Raw genomic sequence first — 19,873 nt, 5'->3', positions numbered from 1 at the left:
ACAGTCTCAGCACCCTGAACAGCTCCTTCTCACCCCTGGGATGTCACCAGTGCCCTGTAACCCCTGCAGTGAGCTCCAGAGCCTGGGAGCATCTCCAGGGCACCGCCCCCTCCCGCCCCTCCATTCTGAGCCAGACTTCTCTGCTCTGGTGACTGACTCTGCTCTGCATTTCACAGTCTCTCCCCCCAGTTTCCACCTCGCGCCCAGCCTTTGGGCTGACACTTCATCCACGCAGCCTGCTTCGGCTGTTCCTTTCGAATGCTGCCTTTCAGCCAGAGATGGATGAAAACCAGTGGAACCCCAGGCAGGCAAGCCGTCTCAGGTCCCTTCAAATGGATATTTATTCGACATTTATTTAAAGGAAAGGGGCAGGATGACAAGAAAGCCTGCTTGTGGCCACCCCAGCCTGTCCCCTATTATCACAGCTTATTATTGACACCCAGGTCCCGCTTCACAAAACCAGAGTCCCCACAAATGACCCAGGCACAGCCTCTTTGGAGGGAAGTTAGCAGCCTGAGCAGCTTTGGGGAGATCTCCCCCGATTAGCATCTTGCTGAAACAGGATTCTTACAATCCTGCACTGTTTTCTTCTTGGGGAGGAGTGATGGAATAATTCTTTCCTCCATCATCTTTTTTTTTTTTTTTGCAGTATGTGGGCCTCTCACTGTTGTGGCCTCTCCCGTTGCGGAGCACAGGCCCCGGACGCGCAGGCTCAGCGGCCATGGCTCACGGGCCCAGCCGCTCCGCGGCATGTGGGATCCTCCAGGACCGGGGCACGAACCCATAACCCCTGCATCGGCAGGCGGATTCTCAACCACTGCACCACAAGAGAAGCCCTCCTCCATCATCTTACATCTCCAGCCCTGGCTATTGCCTAGTGCCTGGCTAGTGGAGCCCTCCTGCCTTAGATCTCTCTAAGGTCTGAACTTGGTCCCTAAGCTAGTCCCTCTCACCCCTATGCTAAGGACAGACTTTCAGAGTCTCCACCCAGGTGGAGGAGATCCCGGGTTTAGCAGAAAGCGAGTTCAAACAGCCTTATTTTCCCAGTGTTAACATTTCTGTAACGCATCTGATAATCGATGTGACCATTTAATGTTGCAGGACTTCTGATTGCATACCCAAAGCTGTCATTCAATTAGAGACAATCAATGGTGTCTTGGAAACATTATAGCCTTAACTCACAAGCCCATAACACACATACCCAAACAGAATTATTTCGTCTTAGCTGTTTTCCTGCAGCACTTTAGGTCTGCCTCTTTAATAACCCTTATCAGGGTGCATCATCACTGTTTGTGTGTGTCTTAACCACTAGACAGCAAACTCCTCAAGGGCAAAGGCTGTCTAATTCATTTTTACACTCCAATTCCAGCACTGTGTCCAACACCTAGTAGGCACTAAATTTGATTTGGTTAAATTGGAAGAAGACTGAATTCAGATGACTCATCTAGGGGAGACACATCAGTCCTGGAATCTAGAGGAGTTTTTCCCCCACCAATCCGTAGAGGTAGCCATGTCTCTCTCCAGAGGGGGTCAATGCATCTGTCTTGAAGTGAGATAGCCCACACGGATGATGGATTTCCAGGGAAACTTCCAACCCTGGGGTTGTGCTACCACAAAACAACCCTTCTCCGACTCCTTGGAGCTCTGTCTGGCCCCTGCCTCGAGCTTGGAGTAGAGAAATCTAGTGGGTGACTCACACTGGAAATTGGAAGGAACAAGGTCTTATATCATAGAGCCCTTGCTGGCAATTTTCTCATTGATTATTTAGCATCACGTTTTCTGTAAGATCTTTGGGGACTTCACTCCAGCCAGATGACCTCACGCTGAGTGAGATTTATGGCCTCTTGACTGAAAAGTAAGGCTATGAGGTAACGGAGGGAAGAGAGACCTGTAATTATGCATGAAACTCTATGACCCCCATGCTCCCTATTGTATCAGGCCAAGGATGAGATGTTGTCGTTGCCATTTTGGAAAAAAAAAAAGGTATGACAAAATTCACCTGCCAACCCGTCTCTTTTTAATAATCATAATATTCACCAACATGTGTTTGTGTTTCTATGTGTTAGCTGCAGTCTGTGGCATTATAGGCACTCAATACATTTTTATGGACAGCATAAAAGAGTGAATGTTCTTCTACACACATTACCTCTTTTAAAGCACACGACTCTTCGAGGTAGACATCAATGTATTTGTCTGCTAGGCCTGCCATAACAAAGTACCACAGACTGGGTGTTTTAAACCACAGAAATTTATATCCTCACAATCCCCCGGAAATCTGGGATCAAGGTGTCTGCGGGTGGTTTCATCTGAGTCTCTTTGGCTTAGAGATGACCATCCTCTCCCTGTGTCTTCACATGGTCTTCCCTGTGTGTGTGTCTGTGTCCTAAGACCCTCTTCTCATAAGGACACCAGTCAGATTGGATTAAGGCCCTCACTAACGACCGTACTTTAACTTAATTCACATATATACAATGGAGTACTACTCAGCCATAAAAAGAAACGAAATTGAGCTATTTGTAATGAGGTGGATGGACCTAGAGTCTGTCATACAGAGTGAAGTAAGTCAGAAAGAGAAAGACAAATACTGTATGCTGACACATATATATGGAATTTAAGAAAAAAAAATGTCATGAAGAACATAGGGGTAAGACAGGAATAAAGACACAGACCTACTAGAGAATGGACTTGAGGATATGGGGAGGGGGAAGGGTAAGCTGTGACAAAGTGAAAGAGCGGCATGGACATATATACACTACCAAACGTAAGGTAGATAGCTAGTGGGAAGCAGCCGCACAGCACAGGGAGATCAGCTCGGTGCTTTGTGACCACCTGGAGGGGTGGGATAGGGAGGGTGGGAGGGAGACGCAAAAGGGAGGGGATATGGGAACATATGTATATGTATAACTGATTAAATTTGTTATAAAGCAAAAAATAAAAAATAAATTAAAAAAAATTCCCTCTTTAAAGATCTGTCTCTGAATACAGTCACATTCAGAGGTTCTGGGGGTTAGGGCTTCAACCTATGAATTTGGGGGGTACACAATTCAGCCCATAATATCATTATTATTATTTTTATTTTATTTATTTACTTTTTTTTGCGGTACGCGGGCCTCTCACTGCTGTGGCCTCTCCTGTTGCGGAGCACAGGCTCCGGACGCGCAGGCCCAGCGGCCATGGCTCACGGGCCCAGCCGCTCCGTGGCATGTGGGATCCTCCCGGACCAGGGCACGAACCCGTGTCCCCTGCATCGGCAGGCGGACTCTCAACCACTGCGCCACCAGGGAAGCCCTCATTATGATTCAGATGAAGAAACTGGCGCTTACAGAGGCAGTGTGACTTGCCAAAGCTTACTCAGTTTGCCACAACAGAGAAAGCACGTCCCCATTTCAGTGATCAAGACCACTTCTCTTTCAACAAGCCAGGGCTTTATAAGGGCCTACAAGACCCTATAAGATCTGGCCTTTTCCCAAATGTCACTTCTTCTCTGAGGCCTTCCCAAACCATCCTGTTTTAAACAGTAATACCTTTCAACATGCCTTGTCCCCACTCCCCTGATTTATCTTTCCTCATAGCACTTAGTTGCCACCCAGATAATTTCCCCAAAATACAAAAGCAATATGTATTTTGCTTTTTGGGGGTTGTTTATTGCCTGCTTCTCCCTTTTCTCCACACCTGAGGGAAGCTGAGTTTCAAAGAGCACCTGCACCCATGGATTACGTTAGTTGAAAATAGAAAATTTTAGTTTAAAAACAAAAATTGCAAATCACTGATCTACATGAAACATGATGAGACTGTAAATAAGATGGAGGGGGGAGGGGAGGGGAAGGGGAGGGAGAGAAGGGAGCTGGGGTGGGGGAGGAGCTACTCACAGGGAGGCAATCAACCTGTCACTTCAAGTCTCACCTGGGGCAGATCTGCTTCCAAGCTCACCCATGAGTCTGTTGACAGGATTCAAGTCCCTGGAGGCCATTGAGGTGAGAACCTCATCTCCTTGCTGTCCATTGGTGGAGGCTGCCCTCATTTCCTTCTTCTTTGAGCCTCTCCATAACATGGCAGCTGGCTTCATCAGAGCAATCGAGTGAAAGGGAAAGAGAGACAGGGAAAGATAGAAGTCACAATCGTTTGTAACCTAACAATGGAAGGGGCATCTCATGACTTCTATTCCTTGGAAGCCACTAAGTCCAGTCCATCCTCAAGGTGGATTAAACAGGGGTGTGAATAACAGGAGGTCAGGATCTTTGAGGAAAACCATCCAATTCCAGCAACAAAGCTTCAGTCTGAGATTCTGACATGGAAGCTAGTCGGCCCTGCAGCCAAAGGCCCTTCCCATACATCCCAGCAATTCTATGAGCAGCCCTCACAATACACTGTGGATGTGGCCACTCAGGAATCTCCAGGTGCAAAGGCCACCATGGGACACGAGCTCTCCAGGAGACCCAGATCTCAGGGAAGTGTGGGCTAATCCAGGAGAACTGGAATCCTGAATGTTCGTGTTCCAAACTAAGAGGAAGTGTTTGCACACATCAGACTATCAAGTAATAATAACAACTTGCCTGGGAAAATACCCCAATGTCAGTGTCTCGTTAATATATTTCATTTAGAAATACCAGGGAGAGATGTTTTGTTTGCTACTTGAGTAATTTACTGCATTTCATGTTTAAACTGAAGTATCTAATTATACAATTATGAATCATCCTGATTCATATAAACTTCACCAAAATAAAATAATTTCCTTATGTAGCATTATCTTCCAATATACATATCTTCATTTCATTATGTACTTTTATTCTGCCAGAGTCTAAAGATCTAATTGTTTTGTTTGTTTGTTTGTTTTTGCGGTACGCGGGCCTCTCACTGCTGTGGCCTCTCCCGTTGCGGAGCACAGGCTCCGGACGCGCAGGCTCAGCGGCCATGGCTCACGGGCCCAGCTGCTCCGCGGCATGTGGGATCTTCCCGGACCGGGGCACGAACCCGCGTCCCCTGCATCAGCAGGCGGACTCTCAACCACTGCGCCACCAGGGAAGCCTCTAATTGTTTTTTTAAAGTGTCCCATTAAACTAAAATAATTCTGCCACACTAACCATCATGAGCTAGTTCCTCCTGACTGGTATTATATTTTGAAATGTCATGCTTTTTTTAATAGTTGTTTCCCGAAGAGAGTTTATAGCTTTTGCAGTTAAGCAGCCTTGTAAAGCGTGGTTTTAAATGATTTTCAGGTTTCAAACTAACTGAGCATTTCAAACACCAATTTCCTTTGCTTTTTTTTTTAAACTAATACTAATGCCTTTCCTGTACCTTGGTTCTTTACAACTGACAGAATACAATCCCATTTGTTGTTTTATTTGTTCCTCTTTTCTAGACCCAGGTTACATGCTAGGAAAGGACTTAGGTCACCAACAAAGTGAGAAACTTGGGCTAACACGAATGCAAAAAGAATTTATTGGCAGGAGAGCAGGCTGTTCAAGGATCAATAGGCACTGGTATAGGCACCATCCTGTTCAAAATACAGAATATTTCTAACAGTTGAGAAGTCTTCCTCGTGTGCCCTTCCAGTGCGTCCATAATCCTCTCTAAAATATAATCACTTTTGTGGCTTCTATTGCTATAGGTTAGTTTTGCCTGTTTTTGAGCTTCTTAAAGGTGGAACCATATTATATCTACTCTTTTGTGTTTAAGGTTTTTTTAATATATATGAATTTATTTATTTTATTTATTTTTATTTTTGGCTGCGTTGGATCTTTGTTGCTGCGCGTGGGCTCTTCTCTAGTTGTGACGGGCGGGGGCTACTCTTCCTTGTGGTGCACAGGCTCCTCATTGCGGAGGCTTCCATTGTTGCAGAGCACGAGCTAGGCGCGTGGGCTTCAGTAGTTGTGGCTTGCGGGCTCCAGAGTGCAGGCTCAGTAGTTGTGGCACACGGGCTCAGTAGTTGTGGCTCACGGGCTTAGTTGCTCCGTGACATGTGGGATCTTCCCGGACCAGGGCGCTAACCCGTGTGCCCTGCATTGGTAGGCGGATTCTTAACCACTGTGCCACCAGGGAAGCCCAAGGGTTTTTTTTCCCCTCTCTCTCTTACTATATCTCTGAGATTTATCCATGTAGTTCCTTGCAGTAATAGTTCATTAGGTTTTTTTTTTCTTTTGGTTTGTTTGTTTTTTATTGCAGTGTAAATACTCAGTTGAATGATTTTACCATTTTATCCATTCTACTTGTTAGGGACATTTTGGTTATTTCTAGTTTGGGGCTCTGATGAATGGTGCCTGTATCTGTCTTTTGGTGGACATGTGCACTGATTTGTCTTGAGCATAGCGATTCCAGTGGAATTGCTGAGTCATGAGGTTGGCATAGATTTCACTATAGGAGATATTCATTGATGGACTTTTGAATCTCCTGCAGTTAGTGTGGATATTACCCCCTATCCCTATATCTTTGGATCACTCCCTGCACATGTACAATCCTGGGAGTATTCAATCATTCCGGCCCAGATCTCCGGCCCCACCAAGCGGCCCTGGGGCAGAGAAGGCTGTCCTTGTCAGCGGAATGCCACCCCTCACAAGCTTGTGATTCCGCTCTGACGCCCCACGTCTGTTGACCTCCTCACCTCTCTCCTGTCTCACCTTTGTGTCTCACCTTTATGCCCTGATCCTTGCTCACCATCCTGTGTTGTACAGTTGGAACGACGCCCTCTTCTTAATAAATTTGGACCTCACTTTCCCTGTCTGTAAAGGAGGAAATTGAACAAAATTCTCTGGTAATTATGAATCTGTGCTGTCATACGAGGTCAATGAGATCTCACCATAAATGTGCTTACAGTACAGGAGGCCAGAGCACAAGCCCAGGACTCTGAAGGGCTGGACCACAAGCCAGAGAGCTTCAATGAGGGGAGGCAAGAAGGAAAGTTCTGGAATACGAAGGGGGCTGAGACGGGAGAGGGGTCAGTGGTGTAATGCAGTGCCTGCCGTTCACACCTTGTTTTGTTTCCTTTAAACATAAAAACATTTAGCAACTGAGTTTTTCTATGTAACACTGATAACGTATTCCTTGATCTTAAGATGCCATTGATTATAAAATCTACCGCTGATTTAGTGCGTTTGGTCCAGAGTAAAGAATTGAGTGGTGAGCTTCTTTTGATGACACAAAAATGTTCAAATGAGGGAAAATAAATACATTTTCTAGAACTGAGACAGTAAGTCATGTAAAACAGATAAAAGGGGCTCTGGCTCAGGCTGAAGTGCAGAGGCAGGCTTGGAACCCTGAAAAGTCACACCCCTGCCGACACTTGCCTTTCCCACTGCAGTTCCTAAGGCACCTTTTCAGAACCCAGGAAATTCCTTTTGAAAAGGGGTTGCCGTTGGCATAGTGGAAGAGGCTTATGTTTTGCAACAGGCAGACCTCTGACCTGGAGCAAGTGGCTTCACCTCTGAGCTTCTGCTTTCTGAATAATTAAATGTACTTATTATGAGGATACACATGAGATCATTATAGTACCCAGCACAACTCCCTGCCTGTCTTAGGCAAGTGGAGAAATGTTACTTCTCTTCCATTTCTCCTTGAGCAGCAGACAGTGGAGCTAGATTCCGGTTTGCTTAACCATCTGTTGGATGAAGCGTATGAGGACAATCAAAAGCAAGGTGGGCAGTCCAGGGGAAGGAGCAGCAAGACAACACTTTGCCTATTTCCCATTCATGACTGAAACCAGCCGCTGAGGTCTTAGGGGGTCAGAAAATAATAACCCCTTTCTTCCCTCTTGACTGTAGAACCAGTGGAGAGATGAGGTACACAGACAGATGGAAACCAGAACATCATCCTTATGACTGAGAAAATGGATGGCAGATCAGGGCTTTAGACTTCTGGTGAAAAGGATCTGCTGATACTCTTTGCCCCTCTAGACTTAGGGACGGTCCAGCCCAGGGAGACTTTGGGCTGTACGGCAGGCATGCCACCCAGGCTTGGAGTAAGTGGTAGCACATGCTCTATGAAGCTCAATCTGACTACTCGTATTTGAAATGGCAACCTCCCACAGAATGGGAGAAAATATTTGCAAATTACATATCTGATAAGGGATTAAAATCGAGAATATACAAAAAGCTCCTAAAACTCACCACCACCATCACCACCACCACCACCAATAAAAACCCAGTTCAAAAAGGGCAAAGGACTTGAATAAACATTTCTCCAGAGAAGCTCTATAAATGGTCAATATGCACACGAGAAGATGCTCATCATCTCTAAACATTAGGGAAATACAAATCAAAACCACAGTGAGATACCATTTCACACCCATTAGGATGACTATTATAAAAACAAAAAACAGAAAACAATAAGTCATGGGAAGGATGTGGAGAAATTGGAATCCTTGTGCATTTCTGGTGCGAATGTAAAAGGGTTCAGTTGCTGTGGAAAAGAGTATGGTGATTCCTCAAAATGTTAAGTGTAGAATTACCGTATGATCTAGTAATTCCACTGCTGAGTATATACACAAAAGAATTGAAAGCAAGGACTCACCCAGATATTTGTGCATCCATGTTCATAGCAGCATCATTCACAAAAACCAAAGATGGAAACAGCCCAAATGTCCGTTGACAGATGAATGGATAAACAAAATGTGGTATATACATAATACAATGGAGTATTATTCAGCTTTAAAAGGGAATGAAATGCTGACACATGCTACAGTATGGATAAACTTTAAAGACATTATACTAAGTGAAATAAACCAGTCACAAAAGGAAAATTGTTATGCGATTCCACTTACATGAGTAACTAGAGTAGTCAAATTCATAGAGATAGAAAGTAGAATGTTGGTTCCCAGGGGCTGGGGATGGAGGGAGAGTGGGGAGTTAGTTTTTTGGGTTTTTTTTTTTTTTGGATGTGGACCATTTTTAAAGTCTTTATTGAATTTCTTATAGTATTGTTTCTGTTTTATGTTTTGATTTTTTGGCTGTGAGCCATGTGGGAATCTTAGCGCCCGGAACAGGGATCAAACCCACACCCCCTGCATTGGAAGGAGAAGTCTTAACAACTGGACCACCAGGGAAGTCCTGGGAGTTAGTTTTTAATAGGTACAGAGTTCCAGTTTGCAGGGATGAGAAAGTTCTGGAGATGGATGGTGGTGATGGTTACACACAATGTGAATATACTTAATGCTGGTGAACTGTACCCTTAAAAATGACTAAAATGGTACATTTTGTTGTGTATATTTTTATCACAATGAAAGAAAACTGGCAGCCTTAGCTCCACCCCATCCACTCCTCCTGATCCCCCCTTACCCTGGCCTATTGGGTTTTTTTTTTTTTGCTCCATGGACCTTATCACCTGTAATATATTATGTAATTTACCAATTTTCTATGCTTATTTTCCCCTTTAGAACGTAAGCTCCACCAGGACAGGAACTTTTGCCTCTTTTGTTTATTTCTTTTGTTCACTGAGATATTCTAAGCACCAAGAACAGTGCCTGGCACATAGCTGGTGCTCAGTAAACATTTCTTGAATGAATGAATCTCAATAAATCCTTGATGAATACACGAATCAATGGAGGGACGGATGAATGGGACGATCCTCTCACCTGGCTTGCCAGGTACTATTTTCCATTTAGAGGTCACTAGAGGCACCATAGAAGCCCATTCTACACATGAGTAAAGTGAGGCACAGAGGAGAGTAATGATTTTTCCACAGTTCAGGGAGAAGCCTGGCTCAGAGCCAGATTCAGAGAAATTGGATTTCCAAATCCAATAGGAGGGAAACAGCTCGCTAGCTCAGAAAAATATGAGATTCACCTGCTTATCTTTTTTTAGTATTTGCCCTCAAGGGAAAACTTGTTCAACTTACAGTTTTAAAGAAAAAGACTACATGTTTTCTAGCAATATCACTGCTGGATTTCATCAGCCTTTTCCCAACTGATACCTAGTTGTATCCAATGGAAAATAACAGTAAAATTTTGAGGTGAAGAGAGAGCCCTGGATTGGATGATCTATTGGGTTTAACACAAAGCATAATTTCTTAATGACTTTTAAAGAAATATGTTGAAGTTTCCAGACAAATATCATAGAGGTGCCTAACTTTTTTGGGAAATTTGTGGGGGGGATGATTTCCTGGGGCGGGGGTGGGTCTTAGGAGATCAGGATTTATTCCTGGCTTTAACATTTTAACACTATCTCTCAGCGGAAATAACTTTCCCTATTGGATCTCAGCTTTATCTTCTGAACAGAAAGTAGACCGGGGGCCCAGGAAACGTCTTAGACAGTCTCTAGGGCTTCAGAGCTGTATTTGCATGGCAATCACACTGCTTTTGCTTAATTTGTGTGTTAGAGATCCAGAATGGCCAAGAATTCTAAAGATGCTTCTATTTGCCCTTTATATCCTGTGTTTGGATTTGGGGTGACTGATGGCAAATGAGGGGACAGGAGCCCCTCAAAGGCATCCCCTGTGGCCATCCCTGTAGAAGGGGACCTCGGCAGGAGAGATGATGAGATGAAGGCGTCTCCAGTTTGTGGCTTTGGGGGCTCTGGGAAACATCAGTCTTGGTACCTGTTTTGTGCTGGGTGGGAGGGCTTCGAGGGCAGAGGATGGACACAGAGAGCTTGCAGGAGGTGAACGTGAGAGGTCTGTTTAGAGCCCACGTGAGACCCCCTTGGGGATCCCAGAATCTGGGTCAGACTCTGGGGGAAGGAGGTGAGATTTGCCTGGACAATGAGGACAACCAGCCTGTGAAATCTGAGAACTGACTGCAAATGGAGTGAGGGCTAGAGAAGCTGTGGGTGCAAATTAACTAACTTTTAAACCAAATAAATAAAAAGATATAACAGCTGTTGTAAGAGCTCAATGGCCGCTCAATGTGTGGCGCACAAAGACATTTCAGACAGTCATTTGCACTTTGGGCTACGTACGTAGGAAGTGTGTGGTTAAACAGGCTGACTCTGGGTTTATAGCTAAGTTTAAAAACATAATGGATATTTGGATTCATTTCAGGATTCAGCAAATTTGGGTCCACATCCTGGAAATAATAATTCTGTTCTTCTCTGCACTGGTCAGATGCCATCTGGAGAATTTATGTATTTCTAAGAGCCATATTTTAAAGGGATGTGAGTAAGTGGCCATGGGGTCAGACAAGGGCAAAGGAGTGCAGGGAAGGATCTAGAAATCTGTTATTTGAGAAATTGAAGACCTGGGGACACTGTGTTTCAGTGTTTGAAGAGCTGCTGGATGGGAATAAGGGTTGGGCTTGTCCTGTATTGTTCCAGAAGGTAGAATCTGAAACACAGAAAGGAAAGTTATAAGGACAGAGGCCTTGGCTCTATTTAAGGAAGAACTTTCAATCTGATTCCTTCTTCCAAGGAGGCTGGCCTGAGCTGGGAACTGAGTCCTCTGGGTCTGTCTGGGGCAGGGTCCATTAGCTGTGGGAGTCTGGGGCAGAGACAACCACTGGGACAGAACCACGCCAAGTCTGTGAGAGAGAACAGTACCAAGACCACAGGCAGGAATGGAGAAGAAAACGGGAGAGACGCCAAGCCTCAGGAGCCAGGCAGAGTTAGCAGCACTGGCACAACCTCAGCTGGCCGTCACCCATCAGTGGCTTTATGGAATATGTGCAGAGCCATTATCTTAAAGACTCCAAGTTATAAGAGAGGCCATGAGCTGGTCTCTGGCAAAGTCATTGTGTCAGGAAATGCTCTGATCCTGGAGGTGTTCAACAAATACCTGGTGACCATCCCACTTTCATTGGTTCAATTCTCTTTTTTTTTGTGCAGTACACAGGCCTCTCACTGCTGTGGCCTCTCCCGTTGCGGAACACAGGCTCTGGACGCGCAGGCTCAGCAGCCATGGCCCCCAGGCCCATGTGGGATCTTCCTGGACCGGGGCACGAACCCATGTCCCCTGCATCGGCAGGCGGACTCTCAACCACTGCGCCACCAGGGAAGCCCGGTTCAATTCTTTTAATTTTTAATCATGGTAAAATACACAGAACATAAATTTTGCCATCTTAACTATTCTTATACGGTGCCATTTTAAAGTGTACATTTCAGTGGTATTAAGTGTATTCACATTATTTTTGCAATCATCATCCACCTCACCGTTATCAATCTCCAGACCTCTTTCTATCTTGTACACATGAAACTCTGAACTCGTTAAATAATAATATTCTCCCTCCTCCAGTCCCTGGCAACCACCTTTCGACTTTCTGTCTCTATGAATTTGATGAATTTGACTCCCCTGGGTACCCCTGTAAGTGAAATCATACAGTATCTGTCTTTTCATGACCAGCTTATTTCACTTAGCATAACGTCCTCCAGGTTCATCCATGTTATGTAGCATGTGTCAGAATTTCTTTCCTTTTTACACCTGAATAATATATGTACAAACCATACTTTGTTTATTCATTCAGCCATCAATGGACACTTGGGTCAACTGGATTGGATTGATTGATCCAAAATTGGATCGATTTTGTACCAGGCACTCAATACTATGACTATGACTTTCAGGGACCTCACAGGATCCGTGGCAGTGGGGGAAAGGCTGGGGAGGGGGAGTGAGAAAGTGTCAGATATGTAAACCAATTTTTAATGATACCTTTTGAATAATAATAATATGATACAAAGTCTGTACCAGATCTAATGGATATACAGTGAAGGAAGACGTTGTTTCTGGGGATGGTGGGAAGGAAAGGGTGGGACTGTTTCTTAAAGAAGGCAATGTCAGACAGCAGAAACTAACACAACACTGTAAAGCCATTATACTCCCATAAAGATGTTTAAAGAAAAAGAAGGCAATGTCTGAGATGATGAGCTCAATACTGCTAGAGAACTTTTTTTGAAAAACTTGAATCTGGACTATGTTGTAGGCAGTGGCTCCCGAAAGCTGGACCAGTTGCATCTAACTCCTTGGGACAGCTTTCAGAAAATAGTGATCCCAGTTCCCAAGCCCAGAAGTTCTGATTCAGTGAATCTAGGGTGGAGGGCAGGAGTCTCTTTTAAACAGCCCCTCCTGGGGATTTTGATGTACCGATCCTGTTGGCAGGCACTGGGGAAACCCTGAGGTTATTAGGTCCAGGTTGCATTTTAGATAAACCTCTCTGACCTCCCAGTGGAGGGGGCAGGAGGAAGGAGTTAAAAAAAAACAAAACCCAAGGTAGAGAAGCTAGTTCCACACCATGAGTACAATATTTCATGGACTGGAGATGCTGATGATGTCAGGTGTGGTATGTTCATCCCTCCATTCATTCAAATAATATTTGGTACACACCTACTTTTTGTTACCTGCACTAGACTCTGCTGAAAACCCCTTCCATTTCTAAGGTCCTATATCCTATTAATCATATTTAAAAGTGCTTTAACAAATGGAATGTGGCAGAGAAATAAGGTTGTGTGAGTTCTGAACCTAGACCATAAAAGTCCTTGCAGCTTCCTCTCTTGTTCCACTCAGAACCCTGCTGCTATGTCAACAAGCCTGGACTTACCTGCTAGAGAATGAACAACCACATAAAACCGAGATAAGCCATTCAGCTGACGGGGAAGATGACCACAAGGTATATGAGTGAACCCAGCTGAGATCAGAGGAAAACTACGTAGCTGATTCCAGCCAAATTGTCAACCCACAGAATTATGGGCTAAATGATGTTTTTTTAAGCCACTAAGTTTTGGGTGTTTTGCTGTGCAGCGTAAGCTAACTGATACACTCTCCTTGGCCCTGGGCCTTTATACATGCTGTTCCCTCTGCTTAGAATACTCTTCCCTCTTTCTTTGTCTTGATGACTCCTATTCATTACAGCTCGGGAAAGTTTTCCCTGATTTTGATTAGGTTAAATCCCTTTATTGCACTTTTTGCCTCTCTGGTAGCACTACAATAGCTGTAAGTTTACATTTATCTCTGTATATTATTTGATTATGGTCTTTCTTCCCTATTAGACTGTAAGCTTCATGAGCCCAGGGACAATGTCTGTTTTGTTCACCATTACATTTTAGCACCTAGTACAGTTCCTAGCACATAGTAGGTGCTCACTAAATATTTGTGGAATGAAAGAGTATGTTATAGCTCTGGAGGAAACAAGCTTTGGCGGGTGGGTGGGTGGGTGGGGGTGTTCTTCTTTAAAATAGTAATCCTCACACCAGTCTTCTCCTCCCACTATCCTGGGAATTAAAAACTAGACAAGTCATTGTATAAGAATGTGTCTTGTAATTTTTAAAAGACTGTACAAATATTAGTTCTTAATTGTTAGTGTTATTATTCTGGGCTGGCAACAGCTGGCTTTGGGGTAAACCTCTAGCTTTCTCATTCCCCTAAAATGGCCCCAGGCAGTTTCCTAGCAGCTACAATTGTGGCTGGATAAGCAACTTACAGGCTGAAAGTCTCCCCTAGAGTTAAAACACAGATATGTAACTATCTCTGTAGCTGCAACCTAGCAAATAATCTCCAGGCTGGTTAATTGCAGAACTTGCTGGTAATGATACCAATGCTGAGTTCAATTAAGGACTATTTACAAAACCAATGGGGGAGGATTTTCTGCTTTTTCTGAAACAGTAGCCACTGACTAAAGGGACCTGTTATTTTACAGTTACGTCTATGGCTCAGATACACCATAAGCTCCATAGATTTGGTGTCTGCAAACTCCATGCCCTATTTTGATCCCCTGGAGCTCAGACTGCAGAGAGAGAGCACAAGTCTAATTAATGAATCACTCCAAAAACAGATCCTCTGTGTGAAACTTTTCTGAGTCTCAGTTTCTTCATCTGTAAAATGTATGTAATAGTCTTACCTCATAAGTTTATTTTGAGATTAAATGAGATAATCATTGGAAAGTGCCATTAGAATTATGAGAACAGTGCCAGGCATAGAGTAAGCATTCAATACATTTTAATTATTATTGGTTATTGTCATCACTGTACTCCTATTAACACATACAGTTGCTTCCACCCTGGACAATGTACCAGCTTGAGAAGCATGCTTGGAAATCTTCCTTGCCCAATTTTGCTTACTCAGAAAGTGAATGGGTTTTCTCACATAGCTGATGAGCGGAGATGTTTCATCAAGTATGCAAGCATTCATTCATGAGACATGGGTTGAGCACACACTGTGTATGGTGCTGGGTATATAGAGGCGAAGAAGAGTCCTTGCCCTAGGTCTACAGGGGAGAGACGAGGTTCACTGCAGTAAAGGCTCCACCAACATTGACCCCTGGATGCTATGGGAACATAGAGAGGGGCCAACCCCACCCCAAAAAGTTGGGGAAGGCTTGCTCTGGTCCACTTGGGGTTCCCAGGTGGAGAAGAGGGTGAAGCCCTTATTAATTTCATGCAAAATGGAAGAGGACCTTCCTTCCTTCCTTAAGAGATTGTTGCAGTGACCTATTTCTCTGACCCTTTTATCACAAAGCTCCATTAAATCTAGAAATGAAGCTTTTAAAATTAATGATCTAAGGATAGGGAGCTTCCCTGGTGGTGCAGTGGTTGAGAGTCCGCCTGCCATTGCAGGGGACACGGGTTCGAGCCCTGGGCCGGGAAGATCCCATATGCCGCAGAGCAACTGAACCCGTGGACCACGACTACTGAGTCTGCGCTCTAGAGCCCACGAGCCACAACTACTGAAGCCTGCATGCCTAGAGCCCGTGCTCCGCAATAAGAAGCAATAAGAAGCCACCGCAATGAGAAACCCGCACACCACAACAAAGAGTAGCCCCCACTCAACGCAACTAGAGAAGCCCGCGACCACACACAGCCAAAAATAAATAAATAAATAAATTTAAAATGAATGATCTAAGGATGGAAAGCATTTTCCCCGATGCTCAGCATCTCTGGAGGAAATGCTATTGGGTGTTCATCTTATAGGACCCTTTCCGGTTCAGCTTTTGCAAGGAGGGGTTTTGTTAGCAGTGTGATGAGAAAGACCTCATCACATCTCACATTCCTTTGACCTGGGCTCAAAGAGTGGCTCCAGGACTGACAATCACTAGGTACACTATGGCGGTCAGGTTTTGGGGGAGAAACACCTCCCTGGGCATTAGGAAATCTGATTCTGTCTCTGATGACACTGGCCAGGCACATGCAACCATGCTCCAGTCATTAACCTTTCAGCGAACTGGTGAGTCCAACTTGAGGATGTTTAACAGGTATTCCCAACTCAGGTGGGGAATCACTGCTCCCCGCACGTGTCTGTCTGTCCCTCTCCCCTGCTCCTTCTCTTGCTCTCCCAGCTGGAAAAACAAAGAAACGAACAAAAATCCTCCCTGGAATCCCTCTAAGCTTCACGTTACTATTCCATCTCTCCCCTTCATTACTCCCGAGCTTGAAAAATAATAATAACTTTTAAAATGCTGATATTGCAATATTTAAAAAAAACACAGAATATTTATTATGTTCAAGCACTTTGATGTGGCTTAATTCATTTAATCCTCCTAACAACTTTATGACATGGGTACTTTTATTATCTCCATTTTATAGCCAGGAAACTGAGGCTTAACACTTTCAGCTATGTGGCAAAATCACGCTGCTAGTATGTGAGCCAGAATTTAAGCCCAGGCTACCGACTGCAGGGCAGTTCTTAACCACTTGGTTCAGTGTGTCAATTTCCCATTCTTTCCTAACCTTGTCTCCCCACGGCCCCCAGAATGTTTTCTTCTCTGTACCAAGGACCTCCAGGTGGCCCAAAGGGGAACCTCTTGTAATGGACATTTGTTAGGTTTTGGTGTCTCGTATCCATTTCCTCTTCCAGAAAGCATTTCTGCTCCTGTGGAATTACCTCTTCCCACAGGCTGAAACCAAGGTCTTGCCTCCTCCTGGCTAAAGAAGAGGGGAGTGACGCAGGCTGGAACTTGACTTGTAAGCAGCAAGGTCAAGGAGCCTGGAAGACTTTGGCATTCTGTTCAATCCATCTAAGCAGGTGCCAACAAATTCAGTAATCAAAATAAAAAATATTTTAATGCAATCCTTTTAAAAAGAAAAATTAATGGGAAAATTCCAAAATGAACAAGATCTCAAAATGTAAAAGAAAGACAAGGTCAGTATGACTGAATTTCCCTTTCGCCTTGGGCTCCATTGTGGCTGGGCATGGCACTGCTGACCATTCTCCATCGTAGGGGCCCCCTGTGTGTTGCCCTTTAACCCTTTGTACCTGCCTCACACTCTTTGTTTCCTGACCCTGATGGATGCACGAGGTGCTTGGGCTCTGCTTTTTCTCATGTGGTTCTCTGTACACAAAAGGCCCTTTCTCCTCCCACCCTACTTTGCTGACAAACTCACCTTCCTTCACCTCCTTCTCTATGCATCAGCTTCTTCATCTCTAAAATGGGGGTAATAAATAATACCTAAGTGATAGCCTTGGGAGCATTAAATGAATGTCAATATTTGTACAGCACCTGACTCAGGTGAGCACTCAGGGGCCACATCAATATCATCATGATCCTCCCACAATACAGCAACCTGCTGCCAAGCCTCCCGCCACCCAAAGGTCAGGGGAGCTGCCTGATATTGGCTCAGTGAAAAACTCACACCTGCTTCCCTGTCTACATTTCTGACTGCCCAAATGTCAATTACAGACTTCTCTTCCTTCAGCTGCTCGGTAAATGGAGGTGATGTCTGCGGTTTTGGCCTACAGCTCCCGTCCTCTCCCTATCCACTCTCTCCAGCCCGTGTCATAAATGTCTACAGCTTCAAGTGTGCCCTTTGACCTGTGACACATCTGTGCCCTCCATATCTCCAGGCCCAAATGACCAAATGCTCACTAGCGGTCTCACCTGTGCCTACATCCCACTACGAATATTACTAATAATAGCGAGTGACTGACGATTGATTGCTAACTGGGTACTCCATACTGCATACTACTAGTATGGAGTACCAGTAGTACCCCATACTACTCCATACTCCAGGTACTCCATACCTGGATTACTTCCTTTCACCCTGTCAAAAACCTCATTTTACAGAGAAAATACAAAACGAGAAAAAATAAAACAACAGTGAAACCAGTAGAGTTGTGGAAACAGGATTTGCATCCAGACAATGTGACTCCACAACTGGGAATAGATGCTTCTGCTAAAAAAGTTTATCCAAAGTTGCGCCTTTTAAAGAACATTTTTTTTTTTTTTTTTTTTTTTTTTGCGGTACGCAGGCCTCTCACTGTTGTGTCCTCTCCCGTTGCGGGGCACAGGATCCCGGATGCACAGGCTCCCCAGCCATGGCTCACGGGCCCAGCCGCTCCGCGGCATATGGGATCCTCCCTGTCCGAGGCACGAACCTGCGTCCCCTGCATCGGCAGGCGGACTCTCAACCACTGCGCCACCAGGGAAGCCCCAAAGAACAATTTTTTAAGTGACCTGAGGAAAAGATGACAGAGCAGTGGTTCTCAATTTTGCCTCCAACCCCAGGGGACATTTTGCAATGTCTGGAGGCATTTTTGGCTGTCATAGCCGGGAGGGTGCTACTGCATCGGCTGGGTAGAGGCCAGGGATGCTGCTAAACATCCTACGATGCACAAGTCCCCACAGCAAAGAATTATTTGGTCCGATGTGTCAATAGTGCCAAGGACGAGAAATCCTGCTTTATGGCTACAAGGCAAGACAGGGAGAAGCTAGTAAAGGGTGTTGGCTCCGTAGGTGCTTGCTCCCCTACTCACCAGCTGCGGAGAGCCCTCCACCTGCCCACTTCCCGCCACCCTCAAGCCCACTACCCCGCGTCCCCACCCAGCAAAGGCAAAGACTCAGCGGCACCCACACTACCTTCCCAGCACAAAGCACAAAAAGGAGCTAATGACCTTCCTCCTCAAAACCTTCCCCTTCCCTGCTCTTTATCATGGCTAAGAATACCACCCTCCGCCTCCTCCTCACAGGTGAGCACCACTGTGCCCACCTTGCTTGTTCTCACCACTGCCCCCCGACTCTCCCTCCAGCCATCAGTCACCAGGCTGTGTGTCTTCTGGCTCCCAGAAGCCTCTCCTGCTCTTCCTCTCCTTTCCATCTTCACTAACCTACTTTGGGCCAAAATAGCTTCTTATGCTATTTCTTTCCCAGTTATGAGGCAGAAGTCACTTTTTATTCATCTACATTGGGATGAATTCATTTCGCCCAGAGCATGAATGTCATGAGGAATTAAACGAGGGACCTTTCAGAGCCCGCCTAATCCCTAGCCTGTGAATCCAGGAGAAGTTCCTGATGGCATCTGAGTATTCTCCTCCTTTCCCTCTGGCCCTCTCCTCCAGTGGACAAGGTGGTCCCCCAGGTCCGGGGCTCGTCCCCACCCACCTCACTTTAGATCCCATCCCCTCTCACCCTCAGGACCTGTTCCATTAGCGACCCTGCCCTTCCTCTTCAACCTCTCCCACCCTACTGGGACTTTCCCATCAGGCACAGATGCTCACTCGCCCACCCTCTTTAAAGGATCCTCCACCCTTACCTCCCACGAGCTAGACTGCCATGTTTCTGAAAAGAATTGTCTACACTTGCTGTCTCCCACTCACTCTTCAACCCACTGCAATCTGGCTCCCAATCCCTTCACTCCATTGAGGCTGTTCTGGCAAAAGTTATCAGCCTTCCAATTGTCAAATAAAATGGGCACTTGCTTTCCAATCCTTCTTTGATTGGACTTTCTGTGGCATTTGAGAGTGTTGGCCATTCCTTTCTTCTAGGAGCAATTTCTTCCCTTGACCCCTGGTTTTCTTTCCACTTCCCTTCCTGGACCACCCCCTCCCCTCCCCAGTCTGCTTTGTGGGCACCCCTTCCTCTGTTGCCTATGGTGTCCCTCAGCGTTCAATCTTGATCCCAGTATCTTCTCACTGTACACATTCCCCATGGGTGAATTCATCTGCAGCCTGCACCCGTAGCTCTAACCACCAGGAGAGGGAGTATAGGGTGACGGTTAAGAGCCTGGACTCCAAAACTCCTCTGTGAACTAAGTGT

This window comes from Mesoplodon bidens, assembly GCF_964165515.1.
Source record: "Mesoplodon bidens genome assembly, chromosome: 16".
NCBI classification, from domain to species: domain Eukaryota; kingdom Metazoa; phylum Chordata; class Mammalia; order Artiodactyla; family Ziphiidae; genus Mesoplodon; species Mesoplodon bidens.
Note: the sequence above shows the minus strand (reverse complement) of the source record.